The sequence below is a fragment of the Schistocerca gregaria genome, chromosome X (genome assembly GCF_023897955.1).
Source record: "Schistocerca gregaria isolate iqSchGreg1 chromosome X, iqSchGreg1.2, whole genome shotgun sequence".
NCBI lineage: Eukaryota > Metazoa > Arthropoda > Insecta > Orthoptera > Acrididae > Schistocerca > Schistocerca gregaria.
Genome location: NC_064931.1, coordinates 99,132,980 through 99,159,057, shown reverse-complemented (window position 1 = coordinate 99,159,057; position 26,078 = coordinate 99,132,980). Strand labels below are relative to the sequence as shown.

At 42.8% G+C, this 26,078-nt stretch overlaps 1 non-coding gene across 1 annotated transcript; it reads right to left on the bottom strand.

The window, feature by feature from the left end:
* Nucleotides 1-17,556: 17,556 nt before the first annotated feature.
* Nucleotides 17,557-17,631, bottom strand: Trnas-cga (transfer RNA serine (anticodon CGA)). Its single transcript has one exon. It is a non-coding gene; the product is annotated as a tRNA-Ser (tRNA).
* Between the last annotated feature and the right edge of the window lie 8,447 nt (nt 17,632-26,078).

Below are 26,078 nucleotides of genomic sequence, written 5' to 3'. Positions count from 1 at the left end.
ACGGGTGGTAGGGACAGAGCATCGAGTGACATTATACTGAGTGCACTATCCGAAAATTACCTCGAGCAATTGAACAGAGAACCGACTCGTGGAGATAATATCTTGGACCTACTGATAACAAACAGACCCGAACTTTTCGGCTCTGTAAGCGCAGAACAGGGAATCAGTGATAAGGCCGTTGCAGCATCCCTAAATATGGAAGTAAATAGGAATATAAAAAAAGGGAGGATGGTTTATCTATTTAGCAAGAGTAATAGGAGGCAGGTATCAGACTACCTAACAAATCAAAACGAAAATTTGTGTTCCGACACTGACAATGTTGAGTGTTTATGGAACAAGTTCAAGATAATCGTAAAATGCGTTTTAGACAGGCACGTGCCGAGTAAACCTGTGAGGGACGGGTAAAACCCACCGTAGTTCAACAACAAAGTTAGGAAACTACTGCGAAAGCAAAGAGAGCTTCACTGCTGATTTAAACGCAGCCAAAACCTCTGAGACAAACAGAAGCTAAACGATGTCAAAGTTAGCGTCAAGAGGGCTATGCGTGAAGCGTTTAGTGAATTCGAAAGTAAAATTCCATTTACCGACTTGACAGAAAATCCTAGGAAGTTCTGGTCTTACGTTAAATCAGTAAGTGGATCGAAACAGCAAATCCAGACACTTTGGGATGATAATGGCATTGAAACAGAGGATGACACGCGTAAAGCTGAAATACTTAACACATTTTTCCAAAGCTGTTTCACAGAGGAAGACCGCACTGCAGTTCCTTCTCTAAATCCTCACACGAACGAAAATATGGCTGACATCGAAATAAGTGTCCAAGGAATAGAAAATCAACTGAAATCACTCAACAGAGGAATGTCCACTGGAACTGAGGGGAATCCAATTCGATTCTACACAGAGTACGCGAAATAATTTGCCCCCTTCTAACAGCCGTGTAACGCAAGTCTCCAGAGGAACGGAGGGTTCCAAATGATTGGAAAAGAACACAGGCAGTTCCAGTCGAGCAGATGCGCAAAACTATAGACCTATATCTCTGACATCGATCTGTTGTAGAATTTTAGAACATCTTCTTTGCTCGCGTATCATGTCATTTCTGGAAACCCAGAATCTACTCTATAGGAATCAACATGGATTCCGGAAACAGCGATCGTGTGAGTCCCAACTCGCTTTATTTGTTCATGAGACCCAGAAAATATTAGATACAGGCTCCCAGGTAGATGCCATTTTCCTTTACTTCCGTAAGGCGTTCGATACAGTTCCGCACTGTCGCCTGATAAACAAAGTAAGAGCCAACGGAATATCAGACCAGCTGTGTAGGTGGATTGAAGAGTTATTAGGAAACAGAACACAGCATGTTGTTCTCAATGGAGAGACGTCTACAGACGTTAAAGTAACCTCTGGCTTGCCACAGGGGAGTGTTATGGGACCACTGCTTATCACAATGTATATAAATGAGCTAGTAGATAGTGTCGGTAGTTCCATGCGTCTTTTCGCGGATGATGCTGTAGTATACACAGAAGTTTCAGCATTAGAAAATTGCAGCGAAATGCAGGAAGATCTGCAGCGGACAGGCACTTGGTGCAGGGAGTGGCAACTGACCCTTAACATAGACAAATGTAATGGACTGCGAATACATAGAAAGAAGGATCCTTTACTGTAGGATTATATGATAGCGGAACAAACACTGGTAGCAGTTAGTTCTGTAAAATATCTGGGAGTATGCGTATGGAACGATTTGAAGTGGAATGATCATATAAAATTAATTGTTGGTAAAACGGGTACCAGGGTGAGATTCATTGTGAGAGTCCTTAGGAAATGTAGACCATCAACAAAGGAGGTGGCTTACAAAACACTCGTTCGACCTATACTTGATTATTGCTCATCAGTGTGGGATCTGAACCAGGTCGGGTTGACAGAGGAGAAAGAGAAGATCCAAGGAAGTGCGGCGCGTTTCGTCGCAGGGTTATTTGGTAAGCGTGATAGCGTTGCGGAGATGTTTAGCCAACTCAAGGGGCAGACTCTGCAAGAGAGACGCTCTGCATCGCGGTGTAGTTTGCTGTCCAGGTTTCGAGTGGGCGCGTTTCTTGATGAGGTATCGAATATATTGCTTCCCCCTACTTATACCTCCCGAGGAGATCGCGAATGTAAAATTAGAGAGATTGGAGCACGCACAGAGGCTTTCCGGCAGTCGTTCTTCCCGCGAACCATACGCGACTGGAACAGGAAAGGTATGTAATGCAGTAGCACGTAAAGTGCCCCCCGTCACAAACCGTTGAGTGGCTTGCGGAGTATAAATGTAAATGTAGATGTAGATCATTGGCTTCCTGTTGTTGAAACCATTCACACAATTGCATCCTCTGATGGCGATCTGCAGGATGCAGATGTTGCATGAAACCACAACGATAGGGGTGCAGCCCATGCTCGTGCAGCATTGTGTGTTGCGATACACCCAGCTGCCTTGCTGTGCTACACATACTTTGCTGAGGCTCTTGGTGTATGACCTCCAGAATGCAAGTGGCCCTTATGAAATCAATACTAGATTAGTTTATGCCTTACGATCCATTGGCAAGGCATGGCTGCAGGGAGAACATTTCGTTCAGTGATGTACTTACATCAACCACCAAATGAATTTGAAAAATTGGCTGCAATATTAGAGAAAGCTGTATGTGAGATCAGCGAGGAAAGTATGAAACTGGCTGCTAGGGAAGCAGTGGAAGAAAATGATGGATTTTCTGATATTTCAGTTGCACTTGATGGAAGTTGGCAGAAAAGAGGATATACTTCTCTGAATGGAGTAGTGACTGCCACGTGTGTAGACACCAGTAAAGTGTTAGATGTGGAGATAATGTCTAAACATTGCAAATGTTGTATAGTTAATGAACATAAAGAACACAACTGTGTGGCTACTTTTAGAGGAACAAGTGGTGGTATGGAAGTTCATGGAGTACAACAAATACTTCATCGCTCCATAGAAACAAAAGGCGTACGGTACACCAAATGTTTGGGCGATGGTGACAGTAAGGCATACAACAATGTGGTGAGCTCTAAGCCATATGGAGATGCCATTATTAGCAAAATAGAATGTGTAGGCCATGTTCAAAACATTTGGGAACAAGGCTGAGAAAAATAACTGTGTATATGAGAGGAAAAAAATTACAAGATATAAAATTGTTGACCAGACAGAGTCGGTTAGCTAAAACTGAAATAGAAAACTTGCAGGTATACTATGGGCAGGCAATTAGGAGAAATAAAGAAAATATGGAGGCAATGAAGAAAGATATTTGGGTCATACTCTTCCATAAGTACTCTACTGATGATAAGCCATGGCATGGACTGTGTCCATCAGGAGAACATTCGTGGTGCAAATACAATAGGGCTCAGGCAACTGGAGAATCTTATTCTCACCAGCATTCTCTTCCTGCTGCTGTTATTACAACAATTAAACCTATTTTCAGAGACTTGGCTCATACTGACCTTCTAAGGAAATGTCTGCAGGGGCTGACACAGAACCCAAATGAATGTTTCAACAGCATTATTTGGAACCGCCTTCTTAAAACTGTATTTGTAGGCATGCATACAATGAAACTAGGAGTTCATGATGCTGTTATTACATCCAATTGTGGTAATATTGGCAAGTGTTGGGTACTCAAAAAGCTGGGAATTAATCCTGGTGAAAATATGATCACTGGGCTGCAACATTGCGACAAAATGAGGATAGCTGATGCAGAAAGGTTTGCATCTAACATGGCCAAGGAAGCAAGACAAACATCCAGTGTTGTGGTTGGCAGGAAAGCCAACACCGTGTTACTAGAGGAGGCCGGATGGCACGCGTTTTAGCTCACGCAGGCTGGCGTGAGGTCTGGAACAGGACAAGGAAATTAGAATTTAGAAAAACGGACGTAGCTGGTGGAATACTTAACTTTAATCCATTAATGACGAACGTCGGTTTTGACGGTACATAGTTCACAATATCAATAGTAACTGATAATGGCGCCTTGCTAGGTCGTAGCAAATAACGTAGCTGAAGGCTATGCTAAACTATCGTCTCGGCAAATGAGAACGTAAGTAGGCAGTGAACCATCGCTAGCAAAGTCGGCTGTACAACTGGGGCGAGTGCTAGGAAGTCTCTCTAGACCTGCCGTGTGGCGGCGCTCGGTCTGCAATCACTGATAGTGGCGACACGCGGGTCCGACGTATACTACCGGACCGCGGCCTATTTAAAGGCTACCATCTAGCAAGTGTGGTGTCTGGCGGTGACACCACATCCAGGAAGGTAAAAAAGAAACTGGAAGACCTGCTAGAGGCCAAAGAAGGGCCATCAATGCAGCAGGACAGTTTTAATTAACTGTAAGTAAAAAATTTCAAAAGTTTTTTCTTTAAAGTCAATTTCCCGTAAACTAAAATTTTCAGTACATATGCCCCATTATATCAGAAACTATCATAGATAAATGAATGAAATTTTCAGAGACTCTACATAACATAAAAATCCACCTCTGGTACTACATTCATTAATATGCCCCCTTTAGGAAGTTCACAAAAAAATATTTTCTGTTAATAAATTTAAAAAAGGATTTTTTAAACTATAAAATGAATAAAGTAGATTTTAGTACAGCTGACTCTATTAGCATCATGTAACATACAGTAAAAATATTAAGGTCCTGCATCAAATAATTATTTCAGAAATTGGTCAAATACTTGCCTAAATTAACATTGGATAGATAGGCAGGGTGTGGTCCCCTCAAAAGAATGTATTCGTGATGTTCAAAATTACTGCACCACTTTGAAAAAATTCACAGCAAGATACAATTTTCTGTAGAAATCGAAAAAGATAAAACTATGAATTATCTAGACCTAGATATAAAAAAATAAAATGAGAAATTTATAATCAGCATTTACAGAAAACCGACAGATACAGTTATAGTTATTAATGCTTCTACTTGACATCTGATGCGATACAAACTGGCGTATTTTAATAGTGTGTTACACTGATTAATAAAATTGTCACTATAAAAGAAAGAGATGCAACAGGAATTAAGTACACGGAGATACTACCTTTGCAAATGGCTGAACTTGTAACTTAGTTGATGATCTGCATCATAAACTTAAAAACAAAACTGGCAAGAATAAAAATAAAAATATGAGGAGTAAAATGTAGAATGTAAAAGTAAACTATATTCCCATGACATGCAGACGGAATGTATCAGACAATCTCGAACACAAACTTCGTAAATCCAATGCAGTCCTGATACGTGGCATAATATATTATACAATGATCCCAAAGGAAATAAATTAAACTTTCTTGAAAATTTACAGATACATAGTCATCAAAAATGGATGTTTCTTCAATGATCAATTAGATTCATACGAATAGAAATTTTTCTCTATCTTCGGCGATGTTTTATACCTACACAAACTATTATGCACGACTAAAAGGTCAACAGGTATTAGTAATAGGGCAGTGGGCACTCTAGTTAATCTTGACCTCAACCTACAAGTCATTGTAGGAATCCTTTCGTGCTCAGTCAAGCGTGCTTGTTATACGTGATACACAGCAAGCATACAATCCATCCTGTTCTCAGAAATAATCTGACATTGTACCCTTTATTTGAATTTTGAATATATTAGTATCATGTTCCAGTCCATATGAGCTGCAAGTAAAGTTCTGGCGATAACAACATCACAACCATTTGTAAAGTTTAAAACTGATGGAACAGCAGCCCGTAATAGCAATTTGGAAGTGCTCCAAAGCAACCTGCTGTTACATTCCAATGGTGAGCCTCCCTGCATTCAGAAAAAAGGTCAGTTTCTGTTTAGTGTTCCGCAGCCATTAAATGTTGATATACAGTTTTTAGATACAATTCAAACAGCATTTGTAAGCAGATCCAGATGAGACTCAAGCCTTATAAACAGATTTTTCCTGTGGCCCATAATGTAGTAAACATGCTACAAGTAAACATGTTTGCTTAGAACTTTAACATATTGAGGCAAAGCAAGAGCTGTTATCATTGTAAGAGTTACAGAGGCGAGTGAATGTGTCAGGGCTTACCCCAATTCACTGCTACCAGTGCCATGTCATCACAACGCATCTGTGCTTAACAAACAAAGAATTGCACCATAATTTAAGAGTGAAATTAAAAATTAAAATAACTTTTCCAGACTTCGTCAGTGTATGGTTAAGTATTTTAATGTTAACACTGTATAGTCTCAGGATGACCAAATGAATATGTTAGACAAAATATACGATCTAAGAAAAAGATTAGCGACGCTGAGTAATAGAACTAGAAAGCAAAAAATATATCAGGATCCAAATGTATGTCACAATTAAAAGTTACAAGTGTCAACTTGATCAGAGCAATATTTTGGTTAAAATTGGCGTTTTTACAAAAAATTGATCAGACTCAGAAAGCTGAAAACCCGTATGTCGCCCCAGTTTCATGTAAAACCATTAAATATTTGACATCAGTAACCTACCTCTATTAGTTTTCGACTTACTTACTAAAACCAAATTTATAAGGGAAACAGCATTATTCAGTCATTTGTATTTGTAGCTGAAAGTTCTATTGACAGCAATCGATTGCATCCATAAAATAATACAGCTGTATCAAGTTTCAAGTCTGTATTGTAAAAAACAATGGTCACATGTAATCTTACAGAGGTAGTCCAGAGGTCATGTTCTACTGTTGGATTCATTCTAAAAATTGTAACTGGTGAAGTGTATATGTAATCGAGCTAAGACATTTGCAGTAACTAAAGCAAAATCAACTCTCTTTAGTTAACAATTAATGAGATTGTAAATTGTTAGACGACATAGCTATTATTTAATACGCGTCCAAGTAATGGGCCATTCAGATACTGCTACCAGTGCCTAAAACGGCTGATAGCATATGTTTCGTTTGGCAGCGCCCCTATATACACGGAAGGACCAAAGAAACTGGTACACCAGCCTAATTCCATGTAGGGCCCCCGCAAGCAAGCAGAAGAGCCGCAGCACGAGGTGGCATGGACTCGACTAATGTCCGAAGTACTGATGGCGCCGGGAAATAGCACCATGAATCGTGCAGGGCTGTCCATCAATCCTTTAGAGTACGAGGGAGCGGTGATCTCTTCTGAACAGCTCGTTGCAAGGCATCCCAGATACACTCAATAATATTCATGTCTGGGGAGTCTGGTGGCCAGCGAAAGTGTTTAAACTCAGAAGTGTGTTCCTGGAGCCACTCTGTAGCAATTCTGGACGTGTGAGATGTCGCATTGGCCTGCTGGAATTTCCCAAGTCCGTCGGAATGCACAATGGACATGAATGAATGCAAGTGATCAGACAAGATGCTTACGGACGTGTCACCTGTCAGAGTCGTATCTAGACGTATCAGGGGTGGTCCCATATAGCTCCAACTGCACATGCCTCACACCATCACAGAGTCTCCACCACTTTGAACGGTCCCCTGAGAACATGCAGAGTCCATGGATTCATGAGGTTGTCTCCATACCCGTACACGCCCATCCGCTGGATATAATTTGAAACGAGGCTCGCCTGACCAGGCAACATGTTTCCAGTCACCAACAGTACAATATCGGTACTGACAGGCCCAGGCGAGGCGTAAAGCTTTGTCTCGTGCAGCCATCAAGGGTACACGAGTGCACCTCCGGCTCCGAAAGTCCATAGCGATGATGTTTCGTTGAGTGGTTCGCAGGTTGATACTTGTTGATGGACCAGCATCGAAATCTGCAAAAAATTGCAGAACGGTTGCACGTCTGTGATGTTGAACGATTATCTTCAGTCATCGTTGGTCCCGTTCTTGCAGGATCTTTTTCTGGCCGCAGCGATGTCGGAGATTTGATGTATTACCGAATTCCTGATATTCGCTGTATACTCGTGAAATGGTCGTATGGGAAAATCTCCACTTCTCGCTGCCTTGGAGATGATGCTGTGTCCCATCACTCGTGCGCCGACTATAACATCACGTTCAAACTCACGTAAATCTTGATAACCTGTCACTGAAGCACAGTAACCGGTCTAACGACTGCGCCAGACACTTGTCTCATATAGGCTTTGCCGACGCAGTGCAGTACTCTGTCTGTTTATTTATCCCTGTATTTGAATACGCATACCTATACCAGTTTCTTTGGCGCTTAGGTGTCAATAAGTCATAGAGGACACACTTCGCACCGATGTAACCCACCGTCCATGTCAGTCAACGCCCACGTCCGTTGTGCCCTGGATGACTACTTTTTTTTTCTTTATTGAATTGCAATGGACCATTTGAGGCCGGCTGGCAGCAACATATTCGTCACTCCTCAGCTGAGAGACAGTACATAACAGGGAGACTTTTAAAACAACATAAAGGAGGAAATATGGAGAAACAGGCGTATAAAACGGGAAACATAGTGGAAGATAGCGTAAAAAAGGGGTGACTTTAAAAATTGATGACAAAAATCTAAAAAGTGGACACAAAAACCACACATTCTGTTGATTAAAAGAAACACAATGCGAAGTATATCCAGAGCATAAAAGTTGCTACGGGTGGCATAGCACATAACAATCATGGACAGTAACACTGTGTACAAGTCCAGGACACAATTAGAATCACAGCTCTTGACATTACTGGAGAACAGCACCAAACACAACACTGGCACAGCCCGCTGAAGACGACGAATAAACTGAGAGGATGTGCTAGGGGTATGGACATGAGAGAGAAGGGAAGAAAGGGGGAATGGGTGGTACTAGAGGGGGGTAGAAAAGGGGAGGTGGGTGGGGTGCGCGTCGAAGGGGCTAGGGAGGGAAGGATGGGGGAGAGAAACAGTTGAAGAGGGGGTACAGAAGGAAGGAAAAGGGGGGACTCTGGGGAGGGAGAACAAGGTCAGGCTACATTTGGTAGGAAGGGTAGATGTCACAGCGAAGTTCAACATCTGGGAGGGGGAGGTGCTGGAAATTGCCCTGATGAAGGAGATGGAGGGTGTGGAGGTGGAGAGAGGGAGGGATACATCGATAGACATGCTGCAACAGGCGGGAGGTGGAGAGGAAGGAGGACATGAAAGGGTAGGGATCAAGCTTGCAGACAGTGTAAAGGATGCAGATATGTTGGAGGAGAGGGTCTAAACATTCATGGTGGTGTCTGATTGTTCTATATCGTGTCTCCCTACCACTTTCGAGCAACGATGCTCTGTGCTTGTTTTTTAGGGAATTAACTAGTTTGAACCTGGGACCTGTTGCTGGTAAGGAGACGCCAGACCACACATGACACGTTGAATTCAGAAGAGTTCAGTGAGACTAGCGATGATATAACCAAATACTAAATGATCTCAGCGTCAGCTCCACAGCACTCCCTGTAAAAGAATCTTAATACTAACTAAATATAGTGGAAAGGGTTCAAGGCTTTCCTATTTTTAGTTAGCTGGTAAAATAACGAAGAAAAAGCAGTTACGTTTACCATTGGAAATTTTATTCTACTCACAAAACATCGTTTATAAATTGCAATATAGATAATAGGAAATGTTTCAATACAGGATGGTAAAAACCAACTGCGTTCAACAAAAATGTGAACAAATATTCCCTGAGTGGTTTTCCAAGTTCTACAATGGATCGAAGGATGACCTATGCCATATCACATCTATAATCTAGGTTAAATTTAAGTTTCACAAAAGAGAAAACTATCAAAATGGTCTACAGTGACCCTCAATTATCTTTAATTACTTATCTAACTTGTCGTAAATTACAGTGGTTGATGTGGCTTCTCAATAACTATATAAAAGAAAAATCATCGCGTTTCATATATGTTCTTCAAGCGGCAAATGTGAACACCATGAGTTTTAATTAACGATCGACACTAGTATTACGCAAAAAAAGGGGTGTAACAGATGAGTCTTCTGCAGTTCTGAGTGAAGCCTTATGCGCTCAAAAATGCGGCATCACGTGCATTCATTACCTTGTCGGTGTTTAGGCAGCGTCAGGGCGACAGCGGCCGGCGCAGCAGCCGTCTCGGAACTCACTCTTCTCTTAACTTCTCCTTACTACAATTTACCGAAGTTGGTTTAAAAAAAACTATCTGGTTGTGTTTTCATCTCACCAACCAGGGTCTCAATGTTAACCTTAAGCTGCGCCTACAAAATTCTGTCTATCCAATGAGAAACGTTATATTTTTCGTGGTGGGGCAATGTTTTTAAAGTTTGCAACGTAACAGAGACGCGAAAAAGTCTCACGCTAAAACCTGCAGCTGGTGTGGTCCTTTTAGCGTTATCGTAAGATCTATACTGTTCTTCTGGAGGGCTCTATCTTTTAACATGGTCCTTGACGTACCTGAGACGCGAAAAAGTCTCACGCTAAAATTTTCGGGTGGTAATGGCCCTTTTTTGTGTTATCGTAAGATCTATACTGTTTTTCTGGAGGGCTCTAGCTTTTAACATGGGCTGGAGGGTGGTCCTTGCCGTACCTGAGACGCGAAAAAGTCTCACGCTAAAATGTGCGGGTGGTAGTCGCACAGGTAGGCTGGCGGCGTGGGTGTCCAGACCGTCCCTTATCGTAGGGCCTTCTAGCTTAACACGGTTCTGCTCTCGGCTTCTGTTCTCGTTTCTCCCCTCGGAACTGCGTCGGTCTCACGGTGGGAAGGTACGACATGCATGTAGGCGTTCTTGTGTTAGTTTGTGGTATTCCATTTGCTCACTCGTTACTCGTCTTACTTTGGTTAACTTAATGTCACGATTTATTCGGAGCTATGTGACATACTACTAGATTTGCTTATTATGTCAGGGTTTTCATGGAAGGTGTTGGATTTGCCTGACACCTTACAAGGGAGGAGGTGGGGGAAGGAGATGAGGTCATACAGGAGTCATGTGACGGACAGAAGACAGATATGGAAGGCGAGGCAGAGTGCGTGGCGTTCTGGGATTTGGAGGGCCTTATAAAAGTGGGGAGGGGGTGGTGGGGATCCAGGTAATGCTGGTATAACAGAGGACAGAACAGATGAGGAATTTGTTGGCGTGGGGGATGGTAGAAGGATGCAGTCCCCATGTCCGGCCAAACAAGAATTTCAGGAGGTGGAGGTGGGAATGGACTTTCTGCTAGATGGTCAGGAGATGAGGGGTACAGGTGAGTTGACGGTCGAGGGTGAGGCCAAGGTGACTCAGGGATGGGGTGAGCTGGATGAGATGACCATAAAATATTACGTAGAAATCAGGGAGACAGAAGGAGCGGGTGGTGTGGCCTATGATGATTGCCTGGGTCTTGGTGGGGTTGATGCGACAGAACTACTGGTTGCATACAGTTGTGAACTGGTCAATGTGGGTTTGAAGCGTGTGTAGGGACCGTTGAAGGTTAGGATAGAGAGCTAGGAACGCAGTGTCATCAGAATATTGGAGGAGGTGTACAGGAGGGGTGGCTTGGATGACTACGGAGCTGGGCAGACTTGAGTGTGTTTTTGGTAAAAGCGGAAGTGAGCTCTGAGGACTGTGCTCTGTTCTAGATCATTTAGATTTCAAGGAAGTAAATGTTTGTGTTGCCGCCTGTAATGCTGACAAAACCACATGGCAAGTGGCGAGATTATTTTACACTTCTAAAGCAACCAATTAAATTTGGTGATTAGAAGTCAGGGTTATAGAGCATTTACTTGGAACATTCCGCTGAGGTCGCCTCTGAACTGTTAATAGTGCTGTTTCAGATAGCGATATTAGTTACAAGACAGACTTATATTTTGTGTGTGTGAGCTTTTACAGATTATATCAGTCTGTTAAACTCAAAGCTTTGCTTTATAGTCGTAGTTCCAGATCCCGCTGAGTATACAGCAAGAGGGGGCAAATTCTTTCAGTTAGCGCAAAGAGAAATGTGGAACTTGTGGAACGGAAATTATAGTCAGTATGTTCCCCATCACTTTCTGACTGAACGCAAAAATAGTTTTCAGGTTCTTGTAGATGGCGAAGATAGGTGGAAAGCACACACAGACAGTTTTAGAGTCTTTTTGTTATGACATAACGATGTAACTATCATTTGGTTATTATCCATTGCCCACACATTGCCCAGGAAAGTGAAGGATGCAAGTGATAAGAACAAAACAGAAAACTCAGTAGGCTCTTGTAAGATTCTGAAGTGAAATATGCCAAAACCAGTGCGAGAACGGTGTTAAGATTTGCTTGCGAGTGTGGAAACTAAAATGTGAATGTTAGCCATAGTAACCTTGAGCGTGACGGCTACCATTGACGGTGAGGTTAGAAGAAGATGGTGCACCATTGCAGAGCTGCATGGATCTGCAAGTTACCTGCAAGCTACTGTGCACGCTCACCTGTGCCCAGGCCCCCTGGATCTACTGCAGTAGTTGATACCCACCGCCATCCTCACCGCCTAACTGCTGTTGGTGCCTGCAGTATGTCGCAATGCATCGCATCCCATTTGCTGGTACACCGCACCAACATCGCTCATTGACATCAAGCAATTAAGTTAAGTCAAGAATATTTACAGTGTTTGTTAATTGCTTCTAACAGGCTATTAAAATGGAATCTACTGATGAGGATGACGTGAAAGTTGAGATGGAAGCAATCTCTAACAATGAATCCTCAGAATTAGAAACTGAAACTAACGAGGATGGTTCTGTCAAAGTAATAAATCGAAATACTGAAGGTGATTTATCTAAAGTAGAATCGGAGGTAAATTTCAATGTTACTGCGAAGTTATAACCAATATCTCATCATGATGTAATTGAAGTTGAAGTCAAAAAGAAAAAAATCGAATTAATAGTGTTGCTAGATAATGATACTGAGTATAATATTTCTGAAATTCAGCAACGACAAGGAATGCTAGAAACTCCTTTAAAATCGAGCAAGGTAGAGCCGAACTGGTGTTCACATAATTACTCCCGTAATTGTCTCAGTGTGGAACGAGTCGCCTTGCTCAAACACTCGACGATTTGTTACAAGAGAAGAGCGAATTTTTCTGTTTGCATTTGCTTATATCAAAGCTAATGGCCACATGCTTTCTGTCTGGCCAATCAGAGCGTTCATACTTGTTATAACTCCACCCACTACAGTTTCTGTAGCCTATCATAGGCATCATTTCTTTCATAGGGAAGAGTTTAAATTCTACTGCATAATACTGAGATAAACAGCTCCTATGAGCTCGGATTTTAACACAGATGGTTACAGCGAGTCACCAATGCTTTGAGTTGGGTTTCTCCAGATGTTTATTTGCCATCTCCAGCAGTGTTCCTGCAGAAAGGCTTTCCGAAATGTTGTGATTAAAAGCAGGGACAAGGGCTATTATTGTCAGTGGCCTGCGCAGTGGCTCCAGCGTCGCATTTTGTCCACTGTATGTCCCACTCGGAAAGTTTCGGAACAATGGGCCATCATAAAATTCTCCTTTCCTTAGAACTGCATCTCATAGCTCAGGTCTGGGAAATTACTTGCATACAATTACTAGTGTCAGTGTTGTTGGTTTATATTCACAAAATGTCAGCTTGTTTATTCGATTTGCATATCAATAAAATTCGTACATTTTCACGTAACAGTCTCGTGTGAGATATTGATTTAACCGGAATTGTTTCAGATATTCAATGTAAGGCGTGTTATTTGTCTGACACCTTACAGATCACCACCTTTCCGTGATAATTTTTGTACTGAGGTTAGACAATGGTTGAGGCATTGTCTAAGTCATTCAAAAATTATACTTTTTCTGAAGCATTGAGTCTAGGTCAGCCACTTGGTCTAGTCCTTATTCTGCTTAATTCCATTGGTTCATATACTTTAATTTTTAACATGGTTAACTTCATTAGTGATTTAATCATCTCCCTTAAGTGAAGAGTATAATTTTTTTGCTAATTCTGATATTAATTTCTTTTTCTTATTTGTTTAAATATGTTATATGTATTTTAGATTTTATATCAAAGATGAGGAGCCCTTCACATCGATCTCTTAATTTTTTTTCTCAACTACTTACAATTTAAATCCTCAAAAAGTAAATGACTTTATATGTAATACAAAAATCTTTGTTTACATTATGTTGTTTGTTTTACCAAAATTATGATTCTCACAATATAAGAATCAAAACAATTCTTTAGCACATTCTACTCATGTCAAAATTTTAAGACTTTCTATTAATAATTTATGCAACATTCAAAAATATTATAATCATAAAAAATGTTTATACACAAATATTATTGTTAAGAAATTATTATTCTAATAGACAATGTGGTTTTTAAGAAATATTGCATTGATAATTATGCATGAATGAAAATTTTAAATTATTACGCTCACAGACAGTAAATTAACTTTACAATTATGTTGCCTATATATATGTTTTCTCTTTAACATATTATGCTAACTAACACTATGAGCACATAAAACATTTATTCAGAAAAACCTTTCTCCTGCATGACCCATGAAACAAAGCTTTTGGAAAGTTTGTTATACAGTTCTTATTCAGACACTTACACATATTGTATAGAGAGACGCAAATTGCATCAAATCGATATTAATACATCGAAGTCCTATGTTAATTGTTGTGCTTTTTGCCGCTTTCCACTATCTGATTCTGATCTTTACCTAATTTCGGCCACTATTTCCAAACGATGTCTATAAATGTTCCTGCTTGAGGTTGACAACAAATGTCTTTGCAGGAAGGAGAAGGACTCGTGTGAGATGTTTGTCGGCAAACCTTTGGGTAAGCAGCGTCATTCTTCATCGAATTTTGCAGCAGGATGTTGTCATAGTTTGGTGTGACTCTCATAATGATGTGGATTTTAAGTGCAGAGTCTCGTGGACTAATGGCTTTAAAACATATATATTTCTTCTTTAGCAACTGTTGAAGATCCAGAATGAGATTTTCACTCTGCAGCGGAGTGTGCGCTGATATGAAACTTCCTGGCAGATTAAAACTGTGTGCCCGACCGAGACTCGAACTCGGGACCTTTGTCTTTCGCGGGCAAGTGCTCTACCAACTGAGCTACCGAAGCACGACTCACGCCCAGTACTCACAGCTTTACTTCTGCCAGTATCCGTCTCCTACCTTCCAAACTTTACAGAAGCTCTTCTGCGAGACATGCAGAACTAGCACTCCTGAAAGAAAGGATACTGTGGAGACATGGCTTAGCCACATCCCGGGGGATGTTTCCAGAATGAGATTTTCACTCTGCAGCGGAGTGTGCGCTGATATGAAACTTCCTGGCAGATTAAAACTGTGTGCCCGACCGAGACTCGAACTCGGGACCTTTGCCTTTCGCGGGCAAGTGCTCTACCAACTGAGCTACCGAAGCACGACTCACGCCCGGTACTCACAGCTTTACTTCTGCCAGTATCCGTCTCCTACCTTCCAAACTTTACAGAAGCTCTTCTGCGAGACATGCAGAACTACCACTCCTGAAAGAAAGGATACTGTGGAGACATGGCTTAGCCACAGCCTGGGGGATGTTTCCAGAATGAGATTTTCACTCTGCAGCGGAGTGTGCGCTGATATGAAACTTCCTGGCAGATTAAAACTGTGTGCCCGAGCGAGACTCGAACTCGGGATCTTTGCCTTTCGCAAGCAAGTGCTCTACCAACTGAGCTACCGAAGCACGACTCACGCCCGGTACTCACAGCTTTACTTCTGCCAGTATCCGTCTCCTACCTTCCAAACTTTACAGAAGCTCTTCTGCGAGACATGCAGAACTAGCACTCCTGAAAGAAAGGATACTGTGGAGACATGGCTTAGCCACAGCCTGGGGGATGTTTCCAGAATGAGATTTTCACTCTGCAGCGGAGTGTGCGCTGATATGAAACTTCCTGGCAGATTAAAACTGTGTGCCCGACCGAGACTCGAATTCGGGACCTTTGCCTTTCGCGGGCAAGTGCTCTACCAACTGAGCTACTGAAGCACGACTCACGCCCGGTACTCACAGCTTTACTTCTGCCAGTATCCGTCTCCTACCTTCCAAACTTTACAGAAGCTCTTCTGCGAGACATGCAGAACTAGCACTCCTGAAAGAAAGGATACTGTGCAGACATGGCTAAGCCACAGCCTGGGGGATGTTTCCAGAATGAGATTTTCACTCTGCAGCGGAGTGTGCGCTGATATGAAACTTCCTGGCAGATTAAATCTGTGTGCCCGACCGAGACTCGAACTCGGGACCTTTGCCTTTCGCCGGCAAGTACTCTACCAACTGAGCTACCGAAGCACGACTCACGCCCGGTACTCACAGCTTTACTTCTGCCAGTATCCGTCTCCTACCTTCCAAACTTTACAGAAGCTCTTCTGCGAGACATGCAGAACTAGCACTCCTGAAAGAAAGGATACTGTGGAGACATGGCTTAGCCACAGCCTGGGGGATGTTTCCAGAATGAGATTTTCACTCTGCAGCGGAGTGTGCGCTGATATGAAACTTCCTGGCAGATTAAAACTGTGTGCCCGACCGAGACTCGAACTCGGGACCTTTGCCTTTCGCGGGCAAGTGCTCTACCAACTGAGCTACCGAAGCACGACTCACGCCCAGTACTCACAGCTTTACTTCTGCCAGTATCCGTCTCCTACCTTCCAAACTTTACAGAAGCTCTTCTGCGAGACATGCAGAACTAGCACTCCTGAAAGAAAGGATACTGTGGAGACATGGCTTAGCCACAGCCTGGGGGATGTTTCCAGAATGAGATTTTCACTCTGCAGCGGAGTGTGCGCTGATATGAAACTTCCTGGCAGATTAAAACTGTGTGCCCGACCGAGACTCGAACTCGGGACCTTTGCCTTTCGCGGGCAAGTGCTCTACCAACTGAGCTACCGAAGTACGACTCACGCCCGGTACCCACAGCTTTACTTCTGCCAGTATCCGTCTCCTACCTTCCAAACTTTACAGAAGCTCTTCTGCGAGACATGCAGAACTAGCACTCCTGAAAGAAAGGATACTGTGGAGACATGGCTTAGCCACAGCCTGGGGGATGTTTCCAGAATGAGATTTTCACTCTGCAGCGGAGTGTGCGCTGATATGAAACTTCCTGGCAGATCAAAACTGTGTGCCCGACCGAGACTCGAATTCGGGACCTTTGCCTTTCGCGGGCAAGTGCTCTACCAACTGAGCTACCGAAGCACGACTCACGTCCGGTACTCACAGCTTTACTTCTGCCAGTATCCGTCTCCTACCTTCCAAACTTTACAGAAGCTCTTCTGCGAGACATGCAGAACTAGCACTCCTGAAAGAAAGGATACTGTGGAGACATGGCTTAGCCACAGCCTGGGGGATGTTTCCAGAATGAGATTTTCACTCTGCAGCGGAGTGTGCGCTGATATGAAACTTCCTTGCAGATTAAAACTGTGTGCCCGACCGAGACTCGAACTCGGGACCTTTGCCTTTCGCGGGCAAGTGCTCTACCAACTGAGCTACCGAAGCACGACTCACGCGCGGTACTCACAGCTTTACTTCTGCCAGTATCCGTTTCCTACCTTCCAAACTTTACAGAAGCTCTTCTGCGAGACATGCAGAACTAGCACTCCTGAAAGAAAGGATACTGTGGAGACATGGCTTAGCCACAGCCTGGGGGATGTTTCCAGAATGAGATTTTCACTCTGCAGCGGAGTGTGCGCTGATATGAAACTTCCTGGCAGATTAAATCTGTGTGCTCGACCGAGACTCGAACTCGGGACCTTTGCCTTTCGCGGGCAAGTGCTCTACCAACTGAGCTACCGAAGCACGACTCACGCCCGGTACTCACAGCTTTACTTCTGCCAGTATCCGTCTCCTACCTTCCAAACTTTACAGAAGCTCTTCTGCGAGACATGCAGAACTAGCACTCCTGAAAGAAAGGATACTGTGGAGACATGATCTCGTCCATTCACGTCCCATATACATTTTCAGTTGTCGTCCACAGCATCACTGTGGGCAGTTGACGATTTTTTATTGCAGGAAGTTTGAGTACAAAATTGTTTTCTTATAATCTACCTCATGCCTAATGCCTAATTTACACCTCTTAAGAAATTCTTTACATGTTTCGGCGTCCTATCACTGCATTACTGTTCTAGTTTCTCTATCGGGTTTTATTTCTTTTTTCCTTGATAGCTTAATCTAATAAGACTCCTTATATTCGTTGTGTGTGATGTCATGATGTGTGATATATATCTTGCTATTAGGTGGTTATCTATTCCCTTCACCTTTGAAACCACTACACATCAATGTTAGGTGCTAGATCTAAAAATTTAAGGTAATTTGCGTTTTTCCTCCTCTGTCTCTTCTTTTCTTCATAATCCTGTTTGTCCTACCTGTAACATACTCAATGACTTTTTTGATATTATTTACTGATACCTATAGGTAGTTACTCTTCATAGATTTTTATGTGGCTTAAATGATGAAGTATTAAAGTTTTGCCTGCCTTTGGTTTCATTAGTTATACGGTATTGTTGTGAGCAATTCTAGCTATTACAACAGGTCCTTTGTCTGCAGTCAAAAGTTTATGGCTCTTTTTTTGTGTTTACTGAAGAGATGGTGAGTTTTGACAAACTTCTACTGCCCTACTGTGAATGTCCTTTTCACTGCTGTCTTAGCCCCTCTTTCCTTTCTTTTCATAGCAACTCTTTTAATGTTTGCTAATGCTGTGGCTATAATCTGTTTGTGTTGCCTGCATAGTACCATGGGAAATCTTATTGTATTGTATTTCTTTTGTTTTATCAGGGGCTTCAATGTTTTTAATTACTGTGATGGATGGAAGTCGGGTAGCGCTGAGAGGCATTTGGTGTATAATAACTCGGAAATTTCTCAGATTTACAACCCTAGTGTAATATTTTTTGCTGGCATACAGTTGGCATAAAGTACCTATGTCTTTTATTGACTGTGCTGCTGGACGTTCACTGGGTTTATAGTTTTATATAAAAATAGGTTTAATTTTGTACTGCTTCAATGTGTCCTGCCGCTGTGTTTATATATATTGTGGACCATTATCTGAAAGGATTCGTTAAACCCTACCAACTGTTTGAGATATTCCTGTTTGAAAGCTTTGCTTATTGCAAGTTCTGTTGCCCGCTTTGAAGGCGTTAAAGTGATATATTTTGACTTCAATTCCAGTACCTTAAAGATGAAAGTGTTTCCCTTTTTTGTGCATGGGAGAGGTCCCATTAAATCTGTAGCTGCTATCTGTTTTAATCTTTCACGGAGTATTGGAAACATAGGTGGTTTGATCTGAAATTTAATAAAACTTTCCTTATTCACTTTTCCACACCAGGGAAGTAGATTGTCTGCTTTAGTTTTAGGAAGCATTTTTTGGTACAAAGTGGCCATTACCTAAATTGTGTACCAATTATATTTATTAACTATTTCAGCCGAGGTACATACCAACCATTCGCTGGTGGCAACATTTCATCTAAAAAATAAGACATCATTTTGCAGGAGATAATGTTATCTGGCCTCTGGGAAATCTCTGCTTTTCTATTTTTGTTTGATTCTAAAGTGTACCTGGATCTTTGTCCTGTTCTGTACATATGTTTCACAATGCAGTAGTAATTTAGTTTTCAACGGGTACATTGTTAACTGATCTTCTTCCACTTCCAAACCTATGCTATTAGGTGCTCCCTGTGGACATCATGATAAAGTGTCTGCTAATATAATGGTTTGTCCTGCAATGTGTGTGATTGTGAAATCGAACTCAGGTAAAGTTAGCATCCATCCAGGTAACCTTCCATGAGTTTTTCTTCCAAACAGGAAATATCTAAAGCGTTGGAAGCCCCATACAATGTCCACTGCTTCCCACTCTGCAATAATATATTTTTTACAGTTTTTGTGAGTACTTGACTGGCAAATGCAATTTTTTGTTATTCTTTTTTTGTAATTCCTAGAACAAAACAACTCCTAACCCTGTTTTCGCACTGTCTGTCGCCATACAAAAATTTTATGTTAAGTCAATGTGAGCTAATTTTCCATTTTAGAAGTTCTTCATTTGCTGGGATGTTTTGAGAGTGTCAATCCATATGAATTTTCTGTAAAAGCTGATTGGCCCTAAAAATCCCCTCAGAGTCTTTTTATTATATGGGATGCAAAATTCTTTAATTGCTGTTAATTTGGTTGGGTCTGGCATCATTCCCTTTTCCGATATTATATGAAATTAGATGCATAAGGATCTGTCTTATTGCATTCCACATTTTTACTTCGTTATATTGACTGTTACACCATGATCCTTTGTGGTCTGCAAAAACTGACTTAGTGTGTTGTTGTGCTACACCTATGAAGGGCCTGCTATAACGACATCATCAACATAACATGTTACCTTCTCAAAGATTTCAGGATTCAGTATGGTGTTTAACTCGTTTATGAATAATGCTGATGATATATTCAGGCCAAATTGTAATCGTTTAAATTGGTAACATCTGCCAAAAACGACGAATGCTGTGTATTTTCTACATTCTGGCACCATTTCAATCTGTCAGAAGCTACAATGTAAGTCAATGGATGAGAAAACCTTCGCACTATGAAATTTTTGAATTAGCTCTTCTAACTTTTCAGGACGCTCTGTCTCTGTGATAATGATGGTGTTTATCTGTCAGGAATCAAGTACTAACCTGATACTGCCATCTTTTTTATTCACAGTATGGAGAGGATTATTATATCCTGGGGAGGCTAGTTCAATGATGTCATCATCTAACATTTTGAATGTCTTCTTAAATACTTTATCCCTGTAACTTAGTGGTATTGGATAAGGTGGTACCCTAATTGTCTTGTGAACTTTGACTTCAAATTTGTATTTGAAGTGGTTAACACTACCTTGCTCGGGTAAAAACGCCTCTACCTGCAAAAAATTTCTAATTCCCTTTCACTTTCATCTGGAACGTTTTTTACCTCTAATAATTTCTCATCGATTTCTTTACGTACTTCAAACAGGAGTTCTCTAGTGAGATGTGGCGATTCCCCCCTTCACACATATCATTCTGGTTAATCATCATCCTTGTCTAACCTCAGTCTTCATTACTAATTTCAGCCTTTGCTCAAAGAGGAGGTAATGCTCTCAAATACCACGTTACCCTTTCCCATGTCTATCACAGTTCGTATTTTCAGAAAATCTGCACCTATTATCATGCCCATCATCAATTTCGGTGTAGTAAAGAAATTGGCTTCGATCTTTTGACCTTGGCACGGAAGAGTTAACCTTGTTTGTTTATTGACATCCGCAGAATGATTTTTGATTAGACCCTTCACTTTAATCTTCTTCGTTTTCAAGATCTGAAATTCTTCATTAGCATTTCATTGGTTAAATAAGTTCTCTGAAATCGCCGTTAACTCGTTTCAGCTGTCTATGACTTTTAACTGCGATTTTAGCTATCATGGCCTTCTCAACTTGTTGAATCGCGACCAGTTTGCTTTGTTCTTCCTCATCTCCCTGCATTAAAGCAACCTCTATTCAATCTTATATATGATTATATATGAACCGTTTCAAGATTTTTACGTGAGAATTCGAGCCTTGTGTAGAATATGCCTCGACCACTATCTCTCTCTCTCTCTCTCTCTCTCTCTCTCTCTCTCTCTCTCTCTTCTGCTACTTCTTCTATACATTTCCCTCAGCTCATCTAGATCTGCCTCTTCTTTCTTCGTGGAAACTCCAAAATAATCTCATGTAAATGCCCTTATTATATCTCAGTAACTTCCATCATTGTGCGCATTAGGACCTGTGTCCAGTTGTAATTTTTCAGTTTCTGTCAACTGTGTGTTAATATCCTTTAGTTCGCTTTCCCTTGTCTTAACCTCAGATAACTCGGAAATTCTAATTATTTCGTCCGTATTCTCTTCTCCAATTTTGCCTGCCTCTGCTAGTTCGTTTTCTTCGCCGGTGTCCTCCCAGTTAATTTCTCCCCAGCATGATGTTGTTGTTTTCCTGCCATCATTTGAGCACTGTGATCCTATTTCACTCTATGGTACATTATCCTCTTGGCATGGGCTCTCCCTAGTTTCACTATTAAATAACTCTGCCATGCTAATTACTTTACCTCTTAATTCGACTTTCGTTATGCTTGCCTCTTTTTGCTCTGGTAGTCCGTTTTTTGCGAACTGATGTTCGCTGTATCTCGGCTTATTTCGTTCCCTGCGGTTCTGTTCCCTTTAGCTTTCACCTCTCGTGTCAAAGTGTTTATTTCTCTCGTTATGCTGCTGGTGCTTCCCTGGACTGGTGCGCTGTTCTCCTTGGCTTTGGCGCTCTCTCGTCCTTTGGAGCGTTTATGGGGGTTTGGTGGCCTTATCTCCACTCTTCTTTCGGTACTTCCTGTCTTCGTCCGACTTGTCGGTACGGGTTTCGCTGCTGGAAATTTGTCGGCCTGTTTGCCCTTCAGTACCCGCAGCGACGGCCGTTATTCCCTCTGTAGCAATTATTGCCATTCCTGAGTGGATAACCGTTGCCATTTCTTGTCCCATACCCATGACCATTTCTTTGATGGAATCTATTGTCACTTATTGGCTCGAAGTTGTCACGCGGTTCGTAATAGCTGACATTCCTTCGTGCGGTCTCCGGCGTATTTCGCGGTCTTTCATTCACCACGCGGGTTTCGCTATTTTCTTACCCCATCTTCCGAGAATATGAATTTTAGTTCTCTCAAAATTCCTTTGGAAGCGTCCACGTCCTTGCTTCCGCGCCCTACCAATGACTGTTGGTATTTTAGTGGCAGCTTCATTGAACACAATTGAATCAATTCTCCATCACTGTATTGCAGATCTATACATTGGTTTTTCTTTGCCATTTCTTAGAAAAATTTTACAAGGCTCTTCTCTCCGGAATTTTCGAAGTATTGATTTTGTAGCAGTTCATGTTTCACCCTATTTTACGCTTCATTCGCCCAGTAGCGTGAGGAAAACATGTCTCTGAAATCTTCATATGATCGACATGTATCTGCTACGTTTTGCATCGTTTCTGCTACTGTTTCAGACATATGACCACAGATAAAGTCTAGTTTGTGAGCTTGTGTCCAATGTTCTGGTAGTCCTACCATGAACTGGTCAATGAAGGTTCGTGGATGCAGTGAGTTTCCTTCACAGAAATGCTGAAACTTCCTTACAGAGAGGATATGATCGTTGTATTACCTCGTCATAGTACCATAAGAAATTCGAGAATCCGTGCTGCTTCTGTTTCCGATCATTTCACGTGTCAGTCTTTCAGGTTGTGGTATATCCATTGGATATCGCCCACTGTAACTTTCGCCTTGTCTTGCATGATATCGTTACAATCGAACGCAATGACTTTCTTCCATTGGCTCTGCGGGAATGGCGGTATGCATTACGCTATAACCTTCGCACCCTTGCAATTCCCAGTCAGGTATTGGCTCGATATCTTGCCTGGCTAATCTTGTCACTTTGTCATGTGGTCCGAATTCTACCGAAAAGTATGCCTGAGGTATCCGATGTCTTAGTGGTGCCGTCTGCTCTTCGGAAGTTTCGAAACGTGCCTGTGGCATCGCAGGTGATCGGCTATCGCGTAACTTCTTCTCCGCCTGTGATTGGAATTGTATTTGCATGAAACCTTTTTTCATTCCTTGTAAAACGTATCGGCTTTCTGGTGGCGTTATTGACTTAGAAGTTGTTACAGATTCATAGCTGGTGCAATCCGGATCGCTTCGCTCTTATATACACTCCTGGAAATTGAAATAAGAACACCGTGAATTCATTGTCCCAGGAAGGGGAAACTTTATTGACACATTCCTGGGGTCAGATACATCACATGATCACACTGACAGAACCACAGGCACATAGACACAGGCAACAGAGCATGCACAATGTCGCCACTAGTACAGTGTATATCCACCTTCCGCAGCAATGCAGGCTGCTATTCTCCCATGGAGACGATCGTAGAGATGCTGGATGTAGTCCTGTGGAACGGCTTGCCATGCCATTTCCACCTGGCGCCTCAGTTGGACCAGCGTTCGTGCTGGACGTGCAGACCGCGTGAGACGACGCTTCATCCAGTCCCAAACATGCTCATTGGGGGACAGATCCGGAGATCTTGCTGGCCAGGGTAGTTGACTTACATCTTCTAGAGCATGTTGGGTGGCACAGGATACATGCGGACGTGCATTGTCCTGTTGGAACAGCAAGTTCCCTTACCGGTCTAGGAATGGTAGAACGATGGGTTCGATGACGGTTTGGATGTACCGTGCATTATTCAGTGTCCCCTCGACGATCACCAGAGGTGTACGGCCAGTGTAGGAGATCGCTCCCCACACCATGATGCCGGGTGTTGGCCCTGTGTGCCTCGGTCGTATGCAGTCCTGATTGTGGCGCTCACCTGCACGGCGCCAAACACGCATACGACCATCATTGGCACCAAGGCAGAAGCGACTCTCATCGCTGAAGACGACACGTCTCCATTCGTTCCTCCATTCACGCCTGTCGCGACACCACTGGAGGCGGGCTGCACGATGTTGGGGCGTGAGCGGAAGACGGCCTAACGGTGTGGGGGACCGTAGCCCAGCTTCATGGAAACGGTTGCGAATGGTCCTCGCCGCTACCCCAGGAGCAACAGTGTCCCTAATTTACTGGGAAGTGGCGGTGCGGTCCCCTACGGCACTGCGTAGGATCCTACGGTCTTGGCGTGCATCCGTGCGTCGCTGCGGTCCGGTCCCAGGTCGACGGGCACGTGCACCTTCCGCCGACCACTGGCGACAACATCGAAGTACTGTGGAGACCTCACGCCCCACGTGTTGAGCAATTCGGCGGTACTTCCACCCGGCCTCCCGCATGCCCACTATACGCCCTCGCTCAAAGTCCGTCAGCTGCACATACGGTTCACGTCCACGCTGTCGCGGCATGCTACCAGTGTTAAAGACTGCGATGGAGCTCCGTATGCCACGGCAAACTGGCTGACACTGACGGCGGCGGTGCACAAATGCTGCGCAGCTAGCGCCATTCGACGGCCAACACCGCGGTTCCTGGTGTGTCCGCTGTGCCGTGCGTGTCATCATTGCTTGTACAGCCCTCTCGCAGTGTCCGGAGCAAGTATGGTGGGTCTGACACACCGGTGTCAATGTGTTCTTTTTTCCATTCCCAGGAGTGTAGTTCGCAACAGTTCTTCCCTGAGTTTTTCGAATTGGTACTTTTTTTTCGCTTCTATCCTCACGATACGAGTATCGTACCTCTTGAGGACCGCTGACGTAACGTGTTTTTGCAACACAGTATCTTCAACTATTTGCTATGCTGTGTCCGCTGCTTCGCGTGTAATTGCGTCAACCTATTTGCGTATCTTTGCAATTTCACCCTGGGAGTCGTTACATAATGGTTTGTTGTCATCACATAATGTTTTGACGACGTCACGTAATGTTTTAGTTTCACCCCGAGTGTCGTCATGCAACGTTTTTATTTCGGTCTGAGTGTCATCCCGCCATCTCTGCACATTCCCGTGGACCTTGAGGGTATTTGTTCTTAATTGCATGTGACCTATTATTAAATTTTTGATTACATCTCGGGATTGTTTTGTTTTTTAATTTCACTCAATTGTTTTGTTGTTTCTGCAATCTGCTCACGTATCTGTTGTTGCAGTTGTTTCGCTGTTCCTGCACTGTGCCCACGTATCTGCTTTTTATCTCTCTATTTTGTATCCTTATGGTGTACGTTAATTGCTGGAGAATTTCAGACAAATTAACGGGTCCTACTACGTCTTCTTCCAACGCACTTCGTTCTGTGTTAAAATTCTAGTGTCTGTCCGCAATTGACTGCAGTGTCCATCTTCTTGCACCTCTGCATTATGGTTGTCGCCGGTTACGGTGTCTTTTTGTATGTTATCGTTATGATGCGCTGCCTGGTCCATTTCTTGTTGCTCGGTATTTACGTCCTGCTGCTACCCTTGTTATATTTCTCGCGGTGTTGTGTCGTCTGTTGTTCTGTCCTGGGGTTCCCGTACGTTATCTTGCTGGGTGTCTACCTCTATTCGGTCAAGATCTCGAACTGCCATTGCTAATCTCTCTGATTCCCGTCTTAGCAATTTAAACTGACGTGTCCTACTTGGTGCAATCATGCGATCATAGAACCTTCCTCGCTTCATAAAATTATTATCTTCACCCTTTCTCTACTGTTCCTAGATCCCTTCATACAATAACAAGACTGTATGACCATCACTTACCAGTTGGGTCAGAACCAGCTTATCAACGCCGTGTCAGCCACCTGTGCGCTTGCGCGCTACAGTGT